This window comes from Mauremys mutica, unplaced genomic scaffold (genome assembly GCF_020497125.1).
Source record: "Mauremys mutica isolate MM-2020 ecotype Southern unplaced genomic scaffold, ASM2049712v1 Super-Scaffold_100046, whole genome shotgun sequence".
NCBI classification, from domain to species: domain Eukaryota; kingdom Metazoa; phylum Chordata; order Testudines; family Geoemydidae; genus Mauremys; species Mauremys mutica.
In genome coordinates this window covers 5,295,305-5,320,385 of record NW_025423257.1, presented here as the reverse complement: position 1 = coordinate 5,320,385, position 25,081 = coordinate 5,295,305, and the positions used below count along the sequence as shown (strand labels likewise).

At 53.5% G+C, this 25,081-nt stretch overlaps 1 long non-coding RNA gene across 1 annotated transcript; it reads right to left on the bottom strand.

Moving 5' to 3' along the window:
- Positions 1 to 15,324: 15,324 nt before the first annotated feature.
- On the bottom strand, positions 15,325 to 23,735 carry LOC123358364. The gene is made up of 3 exons (XR_006575718.1): positions 23,681 to 23,735; positions 22,309 to 22,416; positions 15,325 to 15,368 (listed from the first exon to the last, which is right to left on the bottom strand). It is a non-coding gene; the product is annotated as an uncharacterized LOC123358364 (long non-coding RNA).
- Positions 23,736 to 25,081: the final 1,346 nt, after the last annotated feature.

Sequence of the window (25,081 nt, the reverse complement as noted above, 5' to 3'; positions counted from 1 at the left end):
TAACTGCCTAGGAAGGAGCGCTGTGGAAAGGGATCTGGGGGTCATAGTGGATCACAAGTTAAATATGAGTCAACAGTGTTGCAAAAAAAGCAAGTATCATTTTGGGATGTATTAGCAGGAGTATTGTAAACAAGACACGAGAAGTAATTCTTCTGCTCTACTCCGCACTGATTAGGCCTCAACTGGAGTAGTGTGTCCAGTTCTGGGTGTCACATTTCAGGAAAGATGTGGACAAAATGGAGACAGTCCAGAGAAGAGCAACAAAAATGATTAAAGGTCTAGAAAACAAGACCTATGAGGGAAGATTGAAAAAACTGGGTTTGTTTAGTCTGGAGAAGACTCAGAGGGGACACGATCACAGTTTTCAAGTACATAAAAGGTTGTTACAAACATGCCAGAGAAAAATTGTTCTTCTTAACCTCTGAGGATAGGACAAGAAGCAAACAGCAAAGGCGGTTTAGGATGGAGATTAGGAAAAAAAACTTTCTAACTGTCAGAGTGGTTAAGCACTGGAATAAATTGTCTCGGGAGGTTGTGGAATCTCCATCACTGGGGATATTTAAAAGCAGGCTGGACAAACACCTGTCAGGGATTGTCTAGATAATACTGAGTCCTGCCTTGAGTGCAGGGGACTGGCCTAGATGACCTCTCGAGGTCCCTTCCAGTTCTGTAATTCTAAGAACCAAAGGCCAGAGAAGAGCAGAATCAAAGGAGTCACTTTGGGGGATTCTCCCTGTCACTGTCCCCAAGGCAGCTCTCTCAGGGTAACTAAGTTGTTTGATGCTCCAGCCTTTATCCAGTCTCTCCTGGCAGTGCCCCCTTCATGGGCTGGGCCTAGTTTTAGCCTTTGGGAAGCGTGACCCCGGGGGCTCTGAGACTGGGCCTTCTTGCCTCAGCACATCTTGCTCCTTTCTGTGGCTCCCCAGCGAGTCCCAATGAGTAGATACTCCTCATACAGACTGTGAACAGAGCTGCCCACTGCCTCAGACTAATGGTCCATCTAGCTCAGCAGCCAATGCCAGGTGCTTCAGAGGGAATGAGCAAAACAGGGAATCATCCAGTGATCCACCCCGCCACCCATTCCCAGCTTCTGGCAAACAGAGGCTAGAGACACCATCCCTGCCCAGCCTGCCTGTGACACTGGCAGATGAGGTGTTAGCTCTTGCAAAAGCCCCCATGTCTTCACTGAACAGGGACAAACGCATCGCTGGCATCAGTCTGACTCACCTGTGTTAGTATTAGGTATTAGGATTATAAAAATGCGTTTACACTTTATTGAATGCTTGTGAGTTGCTGCCTGAGTTAATATCTGACTAGTTGCATTGGGAGCAGTGGTTTCCCCAGGAATTGAAATTAGGGGGGGTGTTCGAATTTACAGGGGGGGTGTCAGGACCAATGAGATATATAAAAGAGATATGAATAAAGTAAATGTTTTGTTAGGATTATGCAAATTTAACATAAAATTAAGGCAAGTTACACCAAAACACATAACAGGTCTAGATTTCTAAAAAAATATACATTAAAAAAAAGTATTTAATTTAAATTGACTTTTGAAAAGTAAGCCACCATGGGGTAAGAGGAAAGTCCTCTCATGGATCAGTAACTGGTTAAAAGATGGGAAACAAAGGGTAGGAATAAATTATCAGTTTTCAGAATGGAGAGAGATAAATAGTGGTATCCCTCAGGGGTCGGTACTGGGACCAGTGCTGTTCAACATATTCATAAATGATCTGGGAAAATGGGTAAACAGTGAGGTGGCAAAATTTGCAGATGATACAAAACTATTCAAGATAGGTAAGTCCCAGGCAGACTGCAAAGAATTACAAAGGGATCTCATAAAACTGGGTAACTGGGCAACAAAAATGGCAGATGAAATTTAATGTTGATAAATGCAAAGTAATGTACATTGGAAACCCATCTCAACTATACACACAAAATGATGGCATCTGAATTAGCTGTTAACACTCAAGGAAGAGATCTTGGAGTCATTGTGGATAGTTCTCTGAAAACATCCACTCCATGTGCAGCAATAATCACAAAAGCAAACAATATTGGGAATCATTAAGAAAGGGACAGATAATAAGACAGAAAATATCATATTGCCTCTATATAAATCCATGGTATGTGCACACCTTGAATAGTGTGTGTAGATCTGGTCACCCATCCTAAAAAATATATATTGGAATTGGAAAAGGTACAGAGATGGGCAACTAAAATGATGAGGGGTATGAAACAGGAGGAGAGATTAAAGTGACTGGGAATTTTCAGCTTAGAAAAGAGATGACTAATGGGGATATGGTAGAGGTCTACAAAATCTTGACTCGTGCGAAGAAAGTGAATAAGGAAATTTTATTTGATCCTTCACATAACACAAGAACTAGCAGTCACCCAATGAAATTAATAGGCAGCAGATTTAAAAAAAAACAAAAGGAAGTATTTCTTCACACAATATAAAGTCAACCCAGGGAACTCTTTGCCAGGGGATGCTGTGAAGACCAAAACTATAACAGGATTTTAAAAAGAACTAAATAAATTCCTGGAGAACAGGTCCATCTGTGGCTATTAGCCAGGATGAGAGGGATGCAACACCATGCTCTGAGTGTCCCTAGCCTGTTTGCCAGAAGCTGGGAATGGGCAACAGGGGATGGATCACTTGATGGTTCCCTGTTCTATTCATTCCCTCTGAAGCACCTAGCCTTGACCACTGTTGTAAGACAGGGTACTGGGCTATATGGACCACGGGTCTGACCCAGTATGACCATTCTTATGTAAAAATTAATTATAATAAAAATGTTTAGTACAGAAACTCCCCAACATAATGACCTCCCAAGATAGCAACAATGTGAGATAACAACCTTGGCAAATACTGCATTTTAAAAATATTGGCCTACTGGGAAACATATTTATATAAGTTTCCATTCCCAGTCACAAATCTAGCATTCTGGAGCAAAGTGACTAAAATATATTCCAACAAACAAATGTTTATTTAACATGCCCCTCACTTTTCCCTCCACCGCACCCCGCTCACCAGTGTTGTCCTTGGTTAGTGGAGACTCAGAGTTCAGAGGTGCTTTCACGTGAGTACACCTCCCAGGTGAGGAACAAAAAGGCACAGTTTGCTCTGGCCACGGCTATTCGTTGTGCCACCGTTCACTCCACCGCTCTGTTGCCAATGGCCCTGCAGAGTCACCTTCTGCTGTCACCTACCACTGTGACCTCTGTGAGTTGGTCTCTTGAGGTTCCACCAGCTCTCAGTGATTTCAGCTGAGCTCTCAGTGCAGGAACCTCGCTGCTAGTGCAGTCTGGGCTGTCTCTTACACAAAAACACTGTCCCCACAGGAACACTGTCCCCACAACAGGACTAAGCACTTAGACCTGATTGTCAGTGATTTCAGCTGCAGTGGTCACTTAACAGAACAAAAGACTATCTATTGGCGCCTAATCAGCTCTGTCTTTAAACAGCGGAGAGGGACAGGTCCCCACCCTCTCTCTTGATGCCTTCAAATCATCACAGACTAAGTACAGTTCTACTGCCCTTTACTCATACAACAAGAACAACATTTCATCCCCCTTTCCCCCCACATTCAAGTGGTTTGTAACCGAACCCCAGCCAAAATCTATCACTTGGACAACACAGCTCTGTTTGCTGTATACCTAGGTAGATTAGGTGTGAATGTAAATATAATCTGGCCCCGAAACCTTAGCCCCCAGCTCATCACTAGCTGTCAGGGAGAGCTCATTTAGACTTTGCTTACAAATCATCATTTGAAATTATTAGGTTGGCCAACATCACCGAAATGAATGCACTGACATCATAAAAAACAGCTGTATAAGGAAGCAAGGAAGCTAGTCTATGTTCATACTTTTCAAATCTGTTATACTTTTTCAGATACAGTGTATGATAAAATATGTGTATTAGCTTTTAAAGTGTGTATTAATGTTTCAGTTTAAATTCAGATTTCCAAACAGTCACTAAATTGGTATGTAACTAGCTCACAAAACTGGGGGGGGGGGTGTTGGGAAAATTCAGGGGGGTGTAGGGAAATCACTGATTGGGAGCCTCTGTGGCTCTGTAAATCACCAGACAGGAGAGAGACTTTACCTAGGGGAAGTGCTGATTGACAGCCGAATGCATTACACTCTGCCTGGTAGGAAACGTCCATCAACACCAGATAGACTACTATGGGATGTTAAAGATGACAAAAGACTGTTGTTGTGCTTTTGACTTCCCATTAGCTGAGATTGCAGCTCAGAGCACATGGCAGGAAGGGGATGAAAAACCCCATACAGAAGAAACGAATCATCTGTATGCTGCTTGGACCCTGGGGGGCAAAGATTCTAGGCATAAGCACGAGATCCCCAGCTGCTTAGCCGGGGTTAGTCCTAAAGAATATGCAGAGCTTGCTTATTATAGAAGCTTCTATTACCTTTTGAAATTTAAGACTGTAACTTGTCTGCATCTATAGGATTACCTGCTTTAACTTCGTAAACAACTCTCCTTTCCTTTTAAATAAGTCTTAATACAGGTTATTACAGGACAGGCTACAAGTATTGTCTTTGTTGTGAGATCTAAGATTCAACTGACCTCAGTAAGTGACTGGTCCTTTGGGACAAGGTCAAGATTGACAAAGCCCTGGCTGGGATGATTTAGTGGATTGGTCCTGCTTTGAGCAGGGGGTTGGACTAGATACCTCCTGAGGTTCCTTCCAGCCCTGATATTCTATGATTCTATGACTGGCAGTAACCTGAACATTGCTGTGATTCGTGGGGTAAGACAGTGGTTCTCAAGCAGGGGTCCTGGGCCCCCTGGGGACTAATAGCAGGTTTCAGGGCAGGGGCCAAGCAAGGGGAGCATTAGACTCACTGAGGCCCAGGGCAGAAAGCTTAAGATCCAGCGCATGGGGCTGAAGTCCAGGGCCCTGAGCCCCTACCCGGGGCTGAAGCCAAAGCCTGAGCAATGTAGCTTTGTGGGGTCCCTGTGGCACGGTGCCCCGAGAGAGGAAGAAAGTGCCCTGAGGACGCAGCCAGAGGGCTGAGCCCTGACACACGACTGGCTCAGAGGGTCTCTGCAGTCAGGAAGGGCTCGCAGCGAGAGAAGCCTGGCAACTGATGGCTGGAGGGGTGAAGAGGTTTGGGGCATGGTGGGGGAAGAAGCGTCTGGGACTGGATAACCTGGGGCTGGGCAGTCTCCATAGGGGACACTTGCTCCTCCTGTGCCCTTTCCACACCCTCTTGCGAGTCGAGAATGACCACCCTGTCCCCACCCCCAGCGGCAGCCGTGTCTCAGGACTCTCCCCAGTTGCACCCACTAACTCTCCTCCCATTTGGGGTATAGCTCGGGGCAACAAATCCCCACCAAGATGAACCCAGCTGGCTGCTGCCTGTTCTGGTGCCACAGGGGCCTCTGGTGGGTGAAAGGCAGAACTGTAGCACTTCTCAGGCAGAACGTATCTTCTTCAAGCCAAAAAAAAAGAAATGCTGCGCTGGACGTGAATTCTGTGCGTACGCAGCGGTGCAGAATTCCCACCTGAGTAACTCACACCTGGCACAAACACAACCTGCTCACTCCCATCTCTTCTCCCTATGTGTCGAGTCCCAGAGCTGCTGCTGTCATTAATGCACACAGGCTTTCACTCCCGTTAGTGCTGGCAAGACCCAATCCAGTGACAGGACTGAACCCTTATTTTCCTATCACATGGGACAGTCTCAGCTGAGGGGGAGGTGTGATGGGGAGGGGGTACAAAGGGGAAAGTTGTTGTACCCATGTTGGTCCCAGGACAGCAAAGAGGTATTTTTAATTGGTTCTAAAAAAATTACCTCACCCACCTTGTCTCTCCAAGAGATCTGAAAGTGGCAGGAGGAGACAAACAGGAAGACAGAGCTCAGGACTCTAAACCAAACATTTCAAACCCCTGGAAGAAACTACATTTCCCTTCTGCCCCTGGGTATGTTTGTATCCTCTATGAGGGACCACCCCATTCCCCTCACAGCAGCAACGGGAGACTGCAGCCAGCCCCAGATGGTCTTTCCCAATCCTGGGATGTTTGTTGTGACAAAGATTGTGTGTGGTGGGTGCACGGGCTGGGGACAGCCGGACTGATCTGCAGATTGGAAAGTCAGGGCAACTCTAGCACAGCTTGGGGGCTGTGGGCAGGGGGAGCAGTTCTGGAGCTGGGCCTCTGTCCTCTCTAGCTCCCATGGCAGATGGCTCTGGCAGCATCAAGTGGGTCCATCACTGCAGGGGAAGGTTGGGGTTGTGTCTGAGATCAGGGTGAGAATTGGAGGGGGGGGTCTATGCCCAAGAATGGGGGGTAGAATTCACCTCCCCACCCCTCTGCAGAGCTCAGCAACTAGGGCTTTACCCAGTGAAGTGAATTTCACTCTGGGTGACTTTGAGTCAGCCACTGAAAGCTCCTTATGCCTTCGGTTCCACACTGGCCACAGGAGTTGACTAGTTCTCCCTCCCCAGACTGCCGGGGGCAGCCAGGGATAATTAGTGGGTTATGGGAATTAGAAGATGAAAATTCACTAAGAACAATGATATTTGTGTGTTTATTATTAAATCCCCAGACACCCACCAATCCCCGTCCTCCTTCCGATGAGCTATAAATATCTAAGGGACTCAGCTACGGATCCTGCAGTCAGTTCCTGCCCTTCCCCACTTTCTAAAGCAGCACTTTTAAGAACAGGGCAGGGAAACATGTAAATATTTTGAACCAAATTCCAGGAGCTGCTGAGCATGGAGAAGTTAAAATGAAACCAAGATTCCGTCTCTCCAAGGACCTAGTGCAAAATAACAGACGCTCCCCAGAAATCTGAAATGGCCACTTCATAACTGATAAAATGTTATTAATCTGTTCACTTCTGGGAATTACCACTAAGAGAAACATCCCAGTGACGGTGATATCCTGAGGAAAAGATCTCATGTGTCTTTAGATCATACCGATTTGTAATCTGGAACGATATACACTAAAATGCCTAATTCGTAGCCCTACGGCAATTGCCTGGTGTCACTACAGGGCAGAATTAAGGTTGGTGCCTTAGTTGTGAATTTCCATCCCCTAGCATATTGCAATTGCTGTTAAGTGGGTTTGACAAAATTCATTGTGTCTATTTCTTTCTTTTAATTTCAATAGATAGCGATATTTATTTTTAAACCCTTTTTTCAACGTTCACAATTTCAATGTTCAGAGCTGTGGGAAGTTATGGGGGTCGTCAGACAATTATTTAATAACAGTAACTGTTGAGAGTCCAAAAGCTAAATCATATAACTGTTCAAAGAGAAATTGTCAATGTCACAGGCAAAATATACAGTGTAAATATCCTTAAATCAAACTCCACTTTCTCCAGAAGCATTTCTGTATATTACCTATATAAATATTTTTTCATCTCTGTGTGTGTGTACAGTGAAATTAACATTTACTGCAATTTATTTATAAAAATCCAATCCTGTCAAGCATAATTTTAAGTAATGAAGTACTTCCTAGACTGGAATGTTTCACTTCAGGATAATTACACCCTCCCTGTGATGTATTTTACTCTCAGTACCGTAACCCTCTTGTGATGTAGCTCCTGTCTAGGAGCTCTGCTGAAGCCAGTGGCATTATGATCAGGTGACACTGACATGAGCGGAGACACATGGGGGAGGATGAGGTAACATGGAGGCTACCAGAGTTGAACGTGGCCGTAAGAGCACACGCTCTCTCAGCCTCTCCTCTCTCCCACCTCCCAGAGCCAGTAATTCTGAATCGTTCCCTAAAATCTAAATAGCCCCAGTATGAGAGACAGTGATTAACGCAGGTACCTTAGGGGCTGCAGCGCCAACCCCCTGCCTGGACGAGGAGGGTGAAGAATTGCAGTAGAAATGGGTTAGGCTGGGAGAGGGCACAGCTGATGGGGGACTGGGAGCCGAGTTGACCAAGAGACCAGAACTCATGGGGGGGGGGGGGGGGGGGGGGAGAAGAAGTCAACAGGACTGGGTAGAGGCATTTCAGTGTATTTTCTTCATTAACCATTCTGCCATGTAGACTCAGACTTTAAAGGTCAGAAGGGACCATTATGATCATCTAGTCTGACCTCCTGCACAAAGCAGGCCATAGAATCCTACCCATCCACTTCTATAACAAACCCCTAACCTACGTCTGAGTTACTGAAGTCTTCAAATTGTGGTTTGAAGCGCTCAAGCTGCAGAGAATCCTCCAGCAAGTGACCCATTTGGGCTTTGGCTACACTTGCAAATTTGCAGCGCTGCAGCAGGGTGTGAAAAAACACCCTCCAGCGCTGCAAATTGCGGCGCTGCAAAGCGCCAGTGTGATCAGACCCCCAGCGCTGTACATTAATCCCCACAGGGAGGTTGAGTACGGACAGCGCTGGGAGAGCTGTCTCCCAGCGCTGGCGCTCCGACTACACTTAGCGCTTCAAAGCGCTGCCGCGGCAGCGCTTTGAAGTGCTAAGTGTAGCCAAAGCCTTGGAAACTTTTCATTCACATCTAAACACCTTGGAGCTAAGCTGGGTTGATGCATTTCCACTTACAGTGGTACAGTTGTAATTAGGTGCTTAATCAGATGCTCATGCAGCACAAAGCAGTCAATAATGGGTGTGCTTCCATTCATTAACTTGACTGTGTGCTGTGCATTGCTTTGAAAAAAAGATGCTGTGAGGGAGTGTCAAAATTGTAGGCATTAAGAAATGGTAAGTAGGTGTCAGTTCATTTCTCATGCGTTTCTCTCCTAATTTTAATGTCAGTTTTCAATCAGTATTAATACCATGTTGTTTTAACAGAAGTCGGGTCCATTTGTATAATTGTTTGCAAGATTTCATTGGATATTGTGAACCAGCCGTCTTCACCTTTTATTTTCAGATTCCTAAATACAACCCAGCACACCTCTCCTGACAGACTGCAGGCCCTGGCCGGTGATTTGTCAATTGGAAGTGACAGAGGAGGAGAAAGACCTGGGTGTATTGGTTGATCACAGGATAATTATGAGCTGCCAATGTGATGCAGCCGTGAAATAGGTTAATGCAGTCCTAGGATACATCAGGTGAGGTATTTCCAGCAGACATATGAAAGGGTTAGTACTGTTATACAAGGCACTGATGAGACCTCATCTGAAATACACCTCTACCTTCTGGCCTTAAAGTCTGTGAGTCTATAAGCTGTGCCTTGCGTTGCACAGACACTGATGGAGATCAGGGCCCCATCATGCAGCACATGGCAGAGACCCTGACTGAGATCAGCAGCCCCATTCTGCTGGGCTCTGCACAGACAGAGAGGGACAGTCCTTGCCCCAAAGAGATCACAATCCAAGCAGACAATGGGGAGGAGGAAAACAGAGAGGGGCTGTGACTTCCCCCAGGTCACCAAGCAGGTCAGGGACAGAGCCAGGAACAGACCCCGGTAACGCCAGAGCCCCGTCACCCGCAGCTTGGAAAGGTCCCCAGACCCCACTGTATTAGGCTGCAGGAAGAGGTGGTTTGTCCATGGATGCACAGGCTGTCTGGGCAGGGCAGCTCAGCTGCGGTCCCTGCACACAGCTGGGGGGTGTCCCCTAGGTCAGGAGAAGTCAGTGTCCAGTCCTGTGGGGCTGTGCTCCTGGCTCATACCTCCAGCACTCACTGCTGCCCCTCCCTTACCAGCTGCACTGTTCAGCCAGCCCCAGGCCTCAGGGAGGTCACTGCCCCCCATCCCCCATCTCCTGCAAGCCTTCAAACAGGGACATGGTGCACCAGTGCCAGAGCGCACTAGTGTAAATTCTGTCTGTACTAAGGGTTTGCACCAGTGCCTAAAACACCAGGGTGGCAGAGACCTTCAGTGCCCAAAACAGCAGTACGGTGGCACTAGAACTGGGATCTATTTCTAGCTCGGTCACGGACAGCCTGGGTGACCTTGGACACATCAATGTTTCTCCTCCCAACTTTAGTCCCTTTACCCAGCTGCCACTCACTGGGGTCTCCTCTCTCTCCAGAGCTGCTCACCACTACAGTCTGTGTGGGTGTCCCCAGAGCTAAGGCAGGTCAGCTCGGGAATAGTCTTACAAGGGGGGCTGGGGAGTCTCTTTCCCTTGAAGTTTTTAAGAACAAGTAGGACAAAGCTCTGTCAGAGACAATCTACAGATACTTGGTCCTGTCTCGGCAGAGAGAGCTGGACATGACAACATCTTGAGGTCCTGTCCAGCTCTACATTTCTATGATGTTATGCAATACAGATACATAAAAAACAACAAGATGAAACCAAATAAAAACGTGGTGTCAGGCCATTCAAAAAACAACAACAAAAAACTACACTGCACAGCATAAAATGACACAATACTAAGGAGAAGAAAGCAACGCAAAGCAAACTAACACACCTTAGGACAAAAGTACACAATGCAAAATAGGTCCACTCAAATCAACACAACACAGACACCGAACAAGCTGAGGCAAAACAATGCACCATAAAACTATGCAACACAACATGGGGCAATCACAGTTCCAAATGGCACCATGCAAAACAGCTCAGCGTAGAACAGGACACAGCACAAAAGAGAATTATTTCAATGTAGGCCTGGAAGGGATCTTGAGAGGTCATCTACTCCAGCCCCCTGTGCTGAGGCAGAACCAAGTGTTAGGATATAGCTATTCAGGCCTGTCTGCAAAGGCCTGTACTTTAAGAATGTAGGTGTATTCTTATCACTTAGCTAGTTATAGAGGTATAAAAGAAGGAATCAAAGATCACTGACTGTGGAATGGCCTTCTCTTACTGCGACAGGCTAAGGCCTTCAGCCAGTACAGTGGTGCGACATGATCTGGGTCGGGGTCAGTGCAGTGCCAGACCCAACGGGGACACAGATCTCAGTCGAGGTCTCTGAAATGCCCAGCACTATGGAGGCAGCGGTTTGGGTCGCAGTCGTTCGCTGCCTGCAACAAGGGGGGCCGTGATCTCGGTCCAGGTCTCAGTTTTACCTGGCACAACAGTGGGGTCTGATCTCACCTCAGGTCTCTTCAGCGCCTGGCAGAACAGGGCCCAGATCTCAGTTGGGGTCTCTGCAGCACCTGGCAGAACAGGGCCACGCTCAGTACGATAAGAGCCCTGATCTCAGTCACACACCTGGGGAGAAAAGCGGGAAGATTTTTGAGCATTAGATATCAGTATTTCAGAACTGAGGAGAAAATGGGGCACAAACTAAATATTTGCCAATATAAGAGAGAAGCACCAACATCTGGGAGATTTTGTGTCACCATTTAACAGTTGAAGAGAAAAGATGGGAAATTGGAGGGGATTATACAAGGATATTGAATCAACAACAGAATGGGACGGATTCTTCTTGCCCCACACTCACATGGCCGGCAGGGAGCCCTGGGTGATGTCTTTTCACAGGGGAAAGGAGTGGGGCTGGAGTCAGAAAGTCCCTGGCAGTGGGGTCTGGGAATGTGACTAGCTAGTGGTGGGGGGTGCAGTGTATATTGGAAAAAGGGTAAAAGAAATGCAAACAAAACATGGTACTTAATTAAAATCCTGTTAGGGTTCCAAAAGGAGCCATAGTAGATTGTGCTTTCTTTTTCAGATCTTTTGAGCAGTGTTTTGGAGCAGAAGATGAAAGTGAACAGTAATAAGAACCCTGGTGGAAGTGAAATGTGTCCCTTCTGAAACAGTCTCTGAGCTGCTGATAGCTTTGAATCCAGAGGCAAGCCAAGAAAGACTCTGTGCGGATGCAATACCCAGCTGATGGGGGAAGGAGGAAACTGCCATTTGCAGCACAAAGAACCTGAGAATAATGAATGCATCTGGTCAGCAAACAAGCTACTAGAAGACTCAGATTATGGCCCCCCAGAAAAGGGAGGTGAAAAAACAAGTCAAGCCTGAAAATAAGGGGGGCAGGTTAACCCTAAAGGGGGGGAGAGAGAGAGAGAGAGTGTGTGTGTGTGTGTGCGTGTACAGAGCAGAAATCTGAAGCTGTGGGAAACTGAGGCACGCCACCTCATAAATTTCATGAATGATCAGTGAGTGGGGTAATTCACTAGCCTGACTATAGAACAGAATAAGGCCAGCCTGAAGGTAATTCTTCTGTTTTTCCTGCAATTAAGCAAGGACATTTGTAAAAGGAATTGGTATTATTATTAAGAAATAATCTGTCCCCACCAGGGGGGTGGAAATTGTTTCTTTTGTTTTTCAGACACTCTACAACCATGCTGGCGCCAGCGGAAGAATAACCCAGAATACAATGGATCTATGTTGTGTGTTGTTTGTCTGTGGTGTTGGTCTTGTTGCTAGCATGAGGTGGGTGGGGGATGGCTTCAAAAGGCTGACCTGGGGGGAGAGGAAGAGGTGTGTGGGAATGCAAAATGCTCAACTGGGAGGCCAGCACCTGTGTAATGGCTACTATGGTGCCTGGAAATAGAACGGCAACTAAGGTGGGCCCTACAAGCCCTATGGGAATGAGAAGGGGAGGAGCTCACTGGGAATCAATGGAGGGGTGTGAAAAATGGTGCACATCAAAGAAAATGTTTGGCCGTGCCCCTCTCCTATGACTATGCAGGAGCAGGATCAATGGCCTATGGCAAGGGGTGGACAATTGGGCGTACTGTGTATGAGGGGTTTTGTTGGAAATGTACATATTTCTGGGGGCACAATTACACCAGCCCCAACCAAACTACACACATCTATATGCTGCTATCTGGACTTTGGTGCACAAATGGATCTGTAAATCTTATCGCTGTGAATAATTGAACCGGGGCATACCGCCTGATTCCATACCAAGTGGTTACGTTGGCTTGGACAATAACCCATTTCTCTGTGGACATTCAATGAACTTATAATATGGACAAAAGCACGTAAAACCTGCAGCGGCAGCTTGCTGCAGCTGCCAGCAACGGGACACATCCTGACCCTGTCGAAGGAGGAGAGGCAGTGTTTCGGTCGTGGCTCGGACGTGGGACCATACTGCAGTGGTCAGGACTCGGTGTTGCTGTGCATTGTATATTGTTAACAGTACTTGTGTCACGCTGCATATGCAGATAACCTATAAGTAATGTAGTAAGCCCTTCCCACCCCGCAGTGTGCAAGACAACCCGGGCCCAATATAATGGGAAGTCTGGGACACTAATTGGACTAGGTGTGGTATGCCCGTATGAGAGAAGGTGCAGGGCACGGTACTACACAAGGGGCAGTGGGACAAATGGAATATCGACACCTTCCACCTTGATGCCTGTCCCGACCAGGAGATGTGTCGCCCTCTGTCCTGTGCTTTTCCAGGGGTACCTGGGCAGGAGGATCCCAAAAGAAAAAGAAAAAAAAAGGGGGGGTGGAGTGTTAGGATAGAGCTATTCAGGCCTGTCTGCAAAGGCCTGGACTGTAAGAATGTAGGTGTATTCTTATCACTTCGCTAGTTACAGAGGTATACAAGAAGGGATCAAAGATCACTGTCTGTGGAATGGCTTCTCTTACTGTGACAGGCTAAGGCCTTCAGCCAAGATGTAGTTAGGCAGCCATACGCTGGGAAGTGTCTGGTCACATCCTCACATTCCAAACTAGTCACATTGAAATAAGGTGCTATTGGGCTGTTAGGAATACAATCCTGCCCTGATATTTCTATCACCTCCAGAGAAAGAGAGGAGCCTAGAAGATGTAAAAGGAAACCTGGTTTGATAGCGTCCTGTCTGGCAAGAACTCACTTATCAATAGACACAGCTGGAAAACCCTTATCTCTGCATAAATGTAGTTGTGAAATCCTCACTTCTGTATTGTTTTGTATGTTTATTTGCATGGCCTCTGTCTGGTTCTGTGATTGTTTCTGTCTACCGTACAATTAATTTTGTTGGGTGTAAACCAATGAAGGTGGTGGAATATAATTGGTTAAATAACCATGTTACAATATGTTAGGATTGGTTAGTTAAATTTCAGTAAAATGACTGGTTAAGAAATAGCTAAGCAAAACTCAGGTTTTACTATATAGTCTGCAGTCAATCAGGAAGTAAAGGGGGGGGGGAAATGGGAACAGGGACTGGGGGAATTGGGATCATGTTTTGCTAAAGGGGGAAATGGGAACAGGGGATGGGGACAGGGACAGAGGCAAGGCTCTGTGGTGTCAGAGCTGGGAAGGGGGACAGTAAGGAAGGAAACTGGAATCATTGCTTGCTGGAAGTTCACCCCAATAAACATCGAATTCTTTGCGCCTTTGGACTTGGGGTACTGCTGCTCTCTGTTCATGCGAGAAGGACCAGGGAAGTGAGAGGGTGAAGGAATAAGCCCCCTAACACCAAGTACCCCTAGACATTCCCAGACTGGTGTATCTCTAACCTGGCCTTAAAAACCTCCAATGAAGGAAATTCGACAGCCTCCCTTGGAAGCCAATGCAAGGCAAACACAGGCCAAACAACGCTCTACACACACACGCTGGGCTTGGGGTTAAGGGGAGAGGCAAGAACTGAAACAATCTGGGTTCAGTTCCCAGTTTTGCCCCAAATTCTCCATGCAAACTTGAGCAAATTACTTCAGCTCTCTGAGCTTCAGTTTCCCCATCTGTAAAATGGAGAGTCGCCTCCCACCATTGGCCTATTTAGCCTTTGAGCTTTTTGTGGCAAGGACTCTCTGTCCCTGTGGGCATGTCTACACTGCAGTCAGACACCGGCGGCTGGCCCATCCCCGCTGACTTGGGCTCACACGGCTCAGGCTGTGGGGCTGTTTAATTGTGGTGTCCATGTTCCGGCTGGGGCTGCAGCCCAAGGTCTGGCCCCCTCCCACCTCGCAGGGTCCTACAGCCTGGCTCCAGCCTGAGCCCAGACATCTACACTGCAATTAAACAGCCCCTTCGCCTGAGCCTGAGTCACCTGGCATGGGCCAGCTGGGGGTTTTTAGTGGCAGGGTAGAGATACCCTTTTCAGCACCTGTCACAATGGGGACCCTGATCTTGGTCAGTGTCTGTGCAGAGCCCTGCACAACAGGAAGCCTGATCTCAGTCGGGGGCTCTGCAACTCCCAGCATTACAGGATCCCTGATTTTGTTTAGGGCCCCTGCAGCATCTGGCAAACTGTGGGGCCAGGATCCCTGTCAGGGTCTGTGCAGTGCCCAGTACAGTGGTGCGACGTGATCTGGGTCGGGGTCAGTGCAGGGCCAGACCCAACGGGGACACAGATCTCAGTCGAGGTCTCTGAAGTGCCCAGCACAATGGAGGCAGTGGTTTGGGTCATAGTTGTTCTCTGCCTGTGACAAGGGGGGCCGTGATCTCGGTCCAGGTCTCAGTTTTACCCGGCACAACAGTGGGGTCTGATCTCACCTGGGGTCTCTTCAGCGCCTGGCAGAACAGGGCCCAGATCTCAGTTGGGGTCTCTGCAGCACCTGGCAGAACAGGGCCACGCTCAGTACGATAAGAGCCCTGATCTCAGTCACACACCTGGAGAGAAAAGCGGGAAGATTTTTGAGAATTCGATATCAGTATTTCAGAACTGAGGAGAAAATGGGGCACAAACTAAATATTTGCTAATGTGAGACAGAAGCACCAACATCTGGGAGATTTTACGTCAGCATTTAACAGTTCAAGAGAAAGGAGGGGAAATTGGAGGGGATTATACAGGGATATTCAATCAACAACAGAATGAGATGGATTCTTCTTGCCTCACACTCACAGGGCCAGCAGGTGCTGGGGAGTAGCTGGACTGGGAAACCTGGGGCTGGGCCGTCTCCATGGGGGACACTTGCTCCTCCCTCCCCTTCCTGGCCCTTCCCAGGCCCCGTTGCCAGCAGAGAGTGGCCCCCCCAGCCCAGCCCAGAGGTGTCCCTGTCTCAGGGCCCCCCCAGCCTCTGCCCATTCACCCTCTGCCCAGCTCAGGAATCACTCGGGGGAACCATTTCCCACCCGCACAAGGACAAATCCCTGCAGGTGGAAATGGGGGAAACCCCCCAAACCTGAGACCTGAACTGGCCACTGGCGAAGGGGAGAGAAAATGGGGCACAATCGGGGGGGGACAGGGAACTTCTCAGGGTTTGGGGGAGGGGGGGTCCCCACGGGAGGGGGCAACGGTAAATCCGAGGGGATCTCAGCCCCCCCCCTTTCTCTCCCCGCTCCTCGGGGGTCACCTGCCCCCCCCCCGGCCATGTCCGGGCTGCACAGACATTTCCCGCCCGCCCCTCCCCCCCCCAGCCCCGCCCCACGCAGGGACCCCAGTGGGGCTGGGCCCCTCACCCCAGCACCCCCCGCGGGGCCCCAGGGTAGAGCCTGGCCGGGCCCGGGGGGCGCTGGGCTCCTGCGGGGGCAGCAGCTCCGAGCCCCCCGCGGGCGCTGCCCCCCCCCCCCCCAGGGAGCAGATCCCGGCGCTGCGAGGTGCCGGGTCCCCCCCGGACACTGGGGCAGAGTCACCGCCCGGCCCCGCCCCAACCCCGGGGCTCGCTCCGGGGCCTGGAGGCTGCAGCTCCGCAGCGGGGCGGGCGGAGCCCGGGGCGGCCCCAGGGCGGCTCCAGCGGGGCAGGGCCCGGGCCGGGCACGGGGGGTTAATGAAGGGCTCTCCCGCCGCAATCTGCGCATGCCCAGAGCTCCAACGGCACCAACCCTTCTCCGGCCCGGGAGAGGCTCCAACGGCCCCGCGCGAGCCAGGCAGAGCCGCAGGGGCCCGCGCGCGTTTGCAGCTCCCCTTGGTCTCTCTCCCTAACGTCACTTCCGGTCCAGGGAGAGTCAGGAACTACATCTCCCAGCCTGCCCCGGGGCGCTTCCACCCTCTCCAGCCCAGGTAAGGGAGGTCCCCGGGGCCAGCCAGACCCTCCCCCCACCGCTCATCCTTTCCCCCGGCCCCGCCCCCTCTCCCAGCCAGTGCCACTCAGACCCCCCCCCCCCGCCTTTTCCCGGGGAGCGGCAGAGCTGGGGGGGGGGCTTGTGACCCCCAGGTAATAACCGGCCCCCCCGCAGCCCAACCCCCAGCCCTGACCCCGCCCCCGGCAGGAGCATGTCCGCCCTACGCGTGTCCCCGCCCCACGCGCTGCCCCCCCCGCCCTCCCGGGCCCTGCCCGTGCTGCGCTGCCCCCGCGCCGCGCTCCCGGCCCCAGCCATGGCCCCGCTGCGGCACAGAGGGGCGGGGCCGGGGAGGTGGGGGGAAGGGGTGGCTCCTCCCCGGGCCCCACGCAGGGGGGTGGGACACGCGGGGAAGCCGGTGGAGCAGCAGCAGCTCCCCCAGCCCGTGCAGTGCCCGGCTCAGCAGAGGGGGTCAGCTGGGTCCCAGCCGCTGCAGCCCGGGGGGGGGGGTTTGCGGGGCACGGGAAGGGGCTGGGGCAGCTGGGAGCGGGGGGGGTTGCGGGGCACAGGGAGGGGCTGGGGCAGCTGGGAGCGGGGGGAGGTTGCGGGGCAAGGGGAGGGGCTGGGGCAGCTGGGAGCGGGGGGGGGCTGCGGGGCACAGGGAGGGGCTGGAGCAGCTGGGAGCGGGAGGGGGGTTGCGGGGCACGGGGAGGGGCTGGGGCAGCTGGGAGCGGGGGGGGGTTGCGGGGCACGGGGAGGGGCTGGGGCAGCTGGGAGCGGGGGGGGCTGCGGGGCACAGGGAGGGGCTGGGGCAGCTGGGAGCGGGGGGGGCTGCGGGGCACAGGGAGGGGCTGGGGCAGCTGGGAGCGGGGGGAGGTTGCGGGGCACAGGGAGGGGCTGGGGCAGCTGGGAGCGGGGGGGGTTGCGGGGCACAGGGAGGGGCTGGGGCAGCTGGGAGCGGGGGAGGTTGCGGGGCACAGGGAGGGGCTGGGGCAGCGGGGAGCGGGGGGGGTTGCGGGGCACGGGGCCCGCCTGGGGCAGCTGGGAGCGGGGGGGGTTGCGGGGCAAGGGGAGGGGCTGGGGCAGCTGGGAGCGGGGGGGGCTGCGGGGCACAGGGAGGGGCTGGAGCAGCTGGGAGCGGGAGGGGGGTTGCGGGGCACGGGGAGGGGCTGGGGCAGCTGGGAGCGGGGGGGGTTGCGGGGCACGGGGAGGGGCTGGGGCAGCTGGGAGCGGGGGAGGTTGCGGGGCACAGGGAGGGGCTGGAGCAGCTGGGAGCGGGGGAGGTTGCGGGGCACAGGGAGGGGCCGGGGCAGCTGGGAGCGGGGGGGGTTGCGGGGCACAGGGAGGGGCTGGGGTAGCTGGGAGCAGGGGGGGGGAGTTGCAGGGCACAGGGAGGGGCTGGGGCAGCTGGGAGGGGGTTGCGGGGCACAGGGAGGGGCTGGGGCAGCTGGGAGCGGGGGGGGCTGCGGGGCACGGGGAGGGGCTGGGGCAGCTGGGAGCAGGGGGGTTGCGGGGCACAGGGAGGGGCTGGGGCAGCTGGGAAGGTTGCGGGGCACAGGGAGGGGCTGGGGCAGCTGGGAGCAGGGGGGGTTGCGGGGCACAGGGAGGGGCTGGGGTAGCTGGGAGCAGGGGGGGGGAGTTGCAGGGCACAGGGAGGGGCTGGGGCAGCTGGGAGCGGGGGAGGTTGCGGGGCACAGGGAGGGGCTGGGGCAGCTGGGAGCAGGGGGGGTTGCGGGGCACAGGGAGGGGCTGGGGCAGCTGGGAGCGGGGGGGGGATTGCGGGGCACGGGGGGGGGCTGGGGCAGCCGGGAGCGGGGAAGGCGCCGGGAGGGAGGAGGCAGGAGCCGGGAGGGAGAACAAAGAACCGGGACCATCAGCCCCCGGCAGCTCCGGAGAGACCAGACGCTGCTGCCTCCATCGGGAGCTGGGAGCGGAGCAGCTGCTGCTTCCCCAGCGGGGTCTGTGCGGGGGGAGCCCAGCATTAACCCCTCCCAGGCTCGGCCGGGGGAGGCGGCATGGGCGCCAACTTATATGGGCTCTTGGAGCTAAAGCCCCAGGAATATTCATAATCAGGGGCTCTGCTCCACCAATATTTGGAGCTAGGTTTTTCCCCCTCCCCGGAGCTTCCCTGCCTGAATGTAAAGAGAGCGCACAGCGCGTCTCTCTCTCCTTTGCTGCTGCTGCCGTAGCCTAACGGCTGCAGCATTAGCATAAGAGGAATGCTAACGACTGCTGAAGCACTCAGGAGGGGGAGGGGAGTGGAGGGGGCCTCCCCTCTCCTGCCCCTACCTGGAGGAGACACAAACGGGCCAGGAGACAGACATCATTCACCTTAGCAGCTGTTGGGGCTTCCGTGAGTGTTTGACCCTATGATTCCCCCCCTGCCCCTGCCCCAGTCCCAGCCCCTACTCCTACCCCCAGTGAGGCACAGCAGGCTGCACAGGGGAGGCAGGAAGCCACATGTGAAGGCAATGCCCCCTCCCCCAGCACCCACCAACCCACCCGCCACAGGAGGGATGGGAGAGGGAGGCTTCCTAGACCTGAGCAGCTGGGGCTTGGGTGAATTTTATGACACCCTGCTTCCCCGTCCCATAGCCAGCCACCACCCTGCCTACCCCACTTCTGCCCCATGCTGGGCAAGGGGCAGCCCCATCCACAGTGAAGTTATGGTGAGGGGCAGCAACATGGAAGGCCACCTGTGCCCTCCCCCCTCCCCCAGTACCCATCATAGGGGAGGGGAGTGAGCTTTCTGGACCTGAGAGGGGCTCTAGGAGCATGTGCAGAGTGTGTGTGCCGTGGGGGGCAGGAGGGGTCCCTCCCCTGGAGCTTGCTGCTGCCAGTGGTGGTGATGGGGAGTCCTCTCTGGCCCTGGCCCTGGGGCAGCCTGTCTGCACCCCAAGTTCCTCATCCTCAGCCCTGCCTCACCCCAAAGCCTGCACCCCCAGCACTGAGCATGCTCCTGCACTGTGAACCCCTCATCCCCAGCCCCACCCCAGAACCCTCACCTGAGGGGAAAAACAGGCAACTTAAATTTGGTGGTCAGTTTGGAGTATCATTGTATTTAGCACAATATTTGATTATTTTACACCCTTCAAAGTATGTAACTGGTCGTATACAGGTGTTTTCTCTGAATACTGTCTGTGTGCCTCAGTTTCCCCAATGCATTTCTTAAGGCTCTAGATGGTGGGATAAGGGGGTGTGATTGTTGTAAAGCCCTAGAGGGCCAGTGTGATGCCATCTGCACAGAGAATGGCTGCAACCCTGCCTCCAGGTAACTGATGGCCTGGGCCACTCTCCTACAAGGTGCCAACTGAAGGTTTTGGAGAACAAGGAGATCAGGTGGCCTCCTAATGCTTGGAAAAGAGACAAAGGCCAGAGGAGGGAGTGTCAGTGCCTGTGCAGACTTCCGGGAAGCACATGGTGTGGAAGGGGATGCTGGGATGCTTTGGAACAACTCCATACAAAGCCAGTCAGGACTCTGGGGGAGCCTCCTCTCTCAGAGCAGACTGTCTCCAGGGCAAGAAGCTTACACCTTCCTGGGTCTGACCTCGGAGCATTCAGCATGCCCTTCCACACCATGCACTTTCCGCAGAGAGTCTGCCCAGGCAGGTCCTGGGGCAACCAGGGGTCCCTGCACCCCAACTCCGCAGTCAGATGTGACTCTCAGCCAGACAGTAAAACAGAAGGTTTATTAGATGACAGGGATACAGTCTAAAACAGAGCTTGTAAGTACAGAAAACAGGACCCCTCAGTCAGGTCCATCTTGGGGGGTGGGGAGCCCAGACCCAAGTTCTGGGCCTCTCCCGATTTCCCCAGCCAGCTCCAAACTGACACTCCCTCATCTGGCCTTTGTCTCTCTTCCGGACAAGGAGGCCACCTGATCTCTTTGTCCCCAACACCTTCAGTTGGCACTTTGCAGGGGAAACTGAGGCACCCACACAGTATTCAGAGAAAACATTAAGAACATTCCCACTTTGTCACAACAGGTGCAACAAAATTTAATACCATATATTAGGTATTAATAGGCAAGTGCTGCTTCTGACTTTCCACTTTTAATTGACCCTTGTAATCTTGTGGTGCTGACGCATTGTAGCTTCATTTTATATCAGCTTACAGGGTGAGAGCGGGGGGGGGGGGAACCACCATTTTGGGCCCCACCAAAAATTATACGAACCTGCCGCCTATGGGAGGCAGGGGCTTCTCTGGCTGCAGTGGAGCCAGCTCAGGTAGGGGTTATTGGGGGGTTGCTGGTGGGTTCCTGCTGGAGGGGGAGGGGCAGGAAATACTGAAGAGGTGGCAACTTCTGGGGAGTTAGGGCTGGAGGGGGCAGGGAATAGCCTGGGTGAGGAAGGGAAAGGGGACAGAGTGTGACAAACCTGCTGGGACTTGTTAACATGGGCCTAGATCCTCAGAACAAACACTTGGGTGTTGGGGGAGAAAATTCCCTAATTTGTGAAACAGGAAATAGAGAAACCAACCCCCTGGGCAGGGCGGGGAAAACTGACCAGACTCCCAGTGCTGAATCCAGGGGCTGGTGTGACATGGAAAGGGGGCACCCAGCAGGGAGGTGTAGGGAAGATGTCCCACCCCTCACATCCAGCTGCTGGCAGTGGGGAGGGCGTTGGGTTCCCTGCCATGGGGCTCTGTCAGCCTCTGGCTAGTAGGGGTGTGATGGGTCTGCTGGGAGAGACAAGGGGTCCCTCTTTGTTCTCTCACCGTGATGCCCCCTAGCTGCTCTCAGGACTGGGGGGCACAAATTTTCTAAACTGAACCAAAAGTTCCTGCAGTTTTCAAAAGAGGAGAAAAGCAAAATCTGTGATTTCACACTCACAGTGACTGATAAGTGGATAGAAAGTTATCACAGTGACAGGGCCTGTGACTGGGGAATGCCCGGAAGTGCTTGGACAAGAGTTGATCAGAGAGAAGGATCATGGTTAGTAGAAGTTCCCACAGCCAGGGGCCCAGCAGCTATTCCCTGGGATGCAGCCCCCAGAGTCCCCAGCCAGGGACCCCAGATACCCCTCAAAGCCCCACCGGCCAGGGAAGCCCCACCAGACCATGACTGTCAGGTTGGGAATCCCAAAGGGTTCCCCCCACCAAGAGCCCCCAGCAGCCAGAGACTTGCCTACTGGGAACTCAGTTCCTCACTGCCTGCCTAGGACCCGCCCCGCACACCCCCACCAGCAGGATCTGCCCTGCCGTTTGTCTGGGACCCCCTCCTCCACCCAGCGGGACCCCCTGATGCTTTACAGTGGGACCCCTCACTCTGCTTCCCTGGCATCCCCTGACCTAGTGCCAGGGATCCCCTCCCCCAGCTCTGGGCACGGCAGCGATGCCAGGAGCCAGCCGGGGAAGCCCAGCCGGAGCTCCTGGCACAGCACCAGGCTCCCTCTAACCCCCTGCCCCACCTCCCCAAGAGACGCCCACCCCGGCTGTTCTGCAGCCACCAGGCCCCCAGCGATACCCACCTCCAGGACCCACAGCCTCAGGACTGGGCACATCACAACCACCCCCTGAAACCCCAAATCTCCAGAACCCACCAACCTCACTAGGGTGCCCCCTGCAATCTCCCCCCACAGACACCTCCCCCCACCCCGCACAACACTGTTACCTCAGAGTGTCTACTGAGTGGATAGAGAGTTATCACCGCCCCCTGCTGGCCAGTCACACAGGCAGAGGGAGCCCTGGGGGATGTCTCTTGAACAGGAGAATGGAAGATCTGGAGGGCAAGAAAGGTAAGAAAAGTCCATGGCCTGTCACTAGCAAATAATGGCCACCATGGATCCACCCCAGAAGTGGCTACATCTTAGCACAGGGGGAATCAACCCCTCACAGAGGCCATTTGCTATGGGGTTTGGGATACTTCTGGACCCACACTGCACTCACAGAGACCTCCTCATCCCGTGCCAGCTGGAGAAAAAAAAAAGGGTCCAGCGAACTCTCCCGTTACCAGCTGGGGACCACTGATCCCGAAACAGGGGGAGGCCTCTGGCTTTGATGTGTATTAAAGATGTGGCTGGTCTCTTTCATCGGCAAACATTTTAACACAGATAAAGGGGGGAAGAAATGGTTCTCAAAGGAGAGGGGAAAGATCAACACTGGGAAATTTAACCCCCTGCAACCTCCAGGATGGACAGTGATTCAGGGCAACAGGTTTCCTCCAAGAAAGGAGAAGTTGCTGGGATTGAGAGACACGGGGAACAGCCCCAAACATGAAAGGAATTTTAACTGATATTTGATAATAACGTAGAAGTGAAAGAGAAAGGGGGGAAATCTGAGAGACTTTGGCTCTATTTTTGCAAATAATAGAGAGGAAAGTGGAAAATCAAAGGGATTTTATATCAGTTTATATCTGATGTGCAGTAAAATGTCAGTGTTTCACATCAGTGTTTGTTAAATGAATAGAGAGGAAATGGGCAACATTTGCAAACATTTTATATCTATGTTCAAGAAGCTGAGAAAAGGGGTAAATCTGAGATTTTCTTGTTATTTTATAATTAGAGAGACAGGGGGAAATCTCAGGGCAAACGTTTAGGGTATTTTATATCAACCCTTGAGATGTGCAGAGAAAACGTGTCACAAACTATGCAACTGGAGGTGGAGAATCAGACTCCTGGAGAGACCAGGGGGAAATGGGGGAGGCGGGAGAGCGGCTCGTTGGCGGGGAAAGGGGCGAATCTCCCCGGATTTTACAGCCCGGGTGAGACACTGAGCGAGAAAAGGGGCAGAACTGGAGAGAATTTGTATCGGGGGCGAGAGGCGAGTGGCACCAACAGGGACAGGATCCAATTAACCCCCCTCCCCCCTTCCCCCCCCCAGCTCCAGCTTCTCCCCCTCCCCCCGCCGGGCCCCCCCATCCCAGCGGGGGGGGGGGCGGATGCTGCTGCGGCTCCGCTGGGGCCGAGGCGGCTCCGAGGCTTCTCCCGGGTTCCCCGGGGCAGAGTCACGTGCCCGCCCCCCTCCCCCCGGGGTCTCTCACTCACCGGGGCTGGGGCGGGCAGAGAGACTCCAACGGCCCCGCGCGAGCCAGGCAGAGCCACAGGGGCCCGCGCGCGTTTGCAACTCGGCTTGGTCTCTCCCCCCAACGTCACTTCCGGTCCAGGGAGAGTCAAGAACTACATCTCCCAGCCTGCCCCGGGGCCGCTTCCGCCCTCTCCGCAGCCCAGGTAACGGAGGGTTTCAGCAGGTAAAATCGCGCATGCTCCGTGCGAGCCCCGCTGGGGGCGGGAGAACAAAGCTGCAGCTGCCGCCTCCGCGCGAGTCGGGCCCGGGCTGAGCCGCTGCTGCTCCCCGGCGGGGGGTCTGTGCGGGGGGGGCCCGGCCGGGGGGGGGTTTCTCCAGCTGGGCCCCGCCCCCCGGGCAGCCCCGGGCTCTGCCCGCCCCAGCCCCGCCCGGAGCCCCCGGGGAGCGAGAGACCCCGGGGGGGGGGCGGGCACGTGACTCTGCCCCGGGGAACCCGGGAGAAGCCTCGGAGCCGCCTCGGCCCCAGCGGAGCCGCAGCAGCATCCGCCCCCCCCCGCTGGGATGGGGGGGCCCGGCGGGGAGGACCTGGGAGTGAGGGGGATGTCGGGCGCGGGGGGGGGGGTTTGAACTGTCTCTGGGCAGCTGCGTCCCAGGGAATATCTGGTGGGACCCTGGCTAGGGGGTGTCTGTTGCCCCTGGCTGTGGGGTCTGGGCTCTGGGTACTGGGGAGTGTCTGGGGGCTGCTACTAACCATGATCCTTCTCTCTGATCAACTCGTGCCAGAGTCCTGGCTCCAAGCACTGCCGGGCATTCCCCAGTCACCGGCCCTGTCACTGTGATCACTTTCTGTCCACTTATCAAACACTGTGAGTGTGAAATCACAGATTTTGCTTTTCTCCTCTTTTGAAAACTGCAGGAACTTTCAGTTCCATTTGGAAAATTGTGCCCCCCAGTCCTTGTTCTCGATCTGGGGTATGAGGGAGGTGGGAAGGGGGTCAGCACTGCCGCACAATGGTCCCTTCCCCAGCATTCTGGACTCATTCTTTCTGAACTCTGGTTTCATTGAGACCAATGTTAATCCAGAGTCACTGTATGGAAGGACAAGGAGTGACTCCGGATGGACAGTGGGGCTAATGAGACCAGCAATTCTCCCTGTGAGGAGGGGCTCTCATTAGCCAGAGAGCTAAAGGAAGGAAGCTGCTCAAACGCTCTGTCCCTCTCTGCTCAGGATACTGGGGTTCAGCTTCCTGGGTCAGACGCTGCAGCCTCCATTGTGATCTGGGAGACCAGGCTTAGCAGCTGCTGCTCCCCCAGCGGGGTTCTGTGCTGGGAAGTGACCTGAATTAAAGCTGCTTCTCTGCCCGGCCCAGGGGATGACTTTCTCCAGCTGGTCCTAGCCCCCTAGGGCAGCCCTGGGCCCT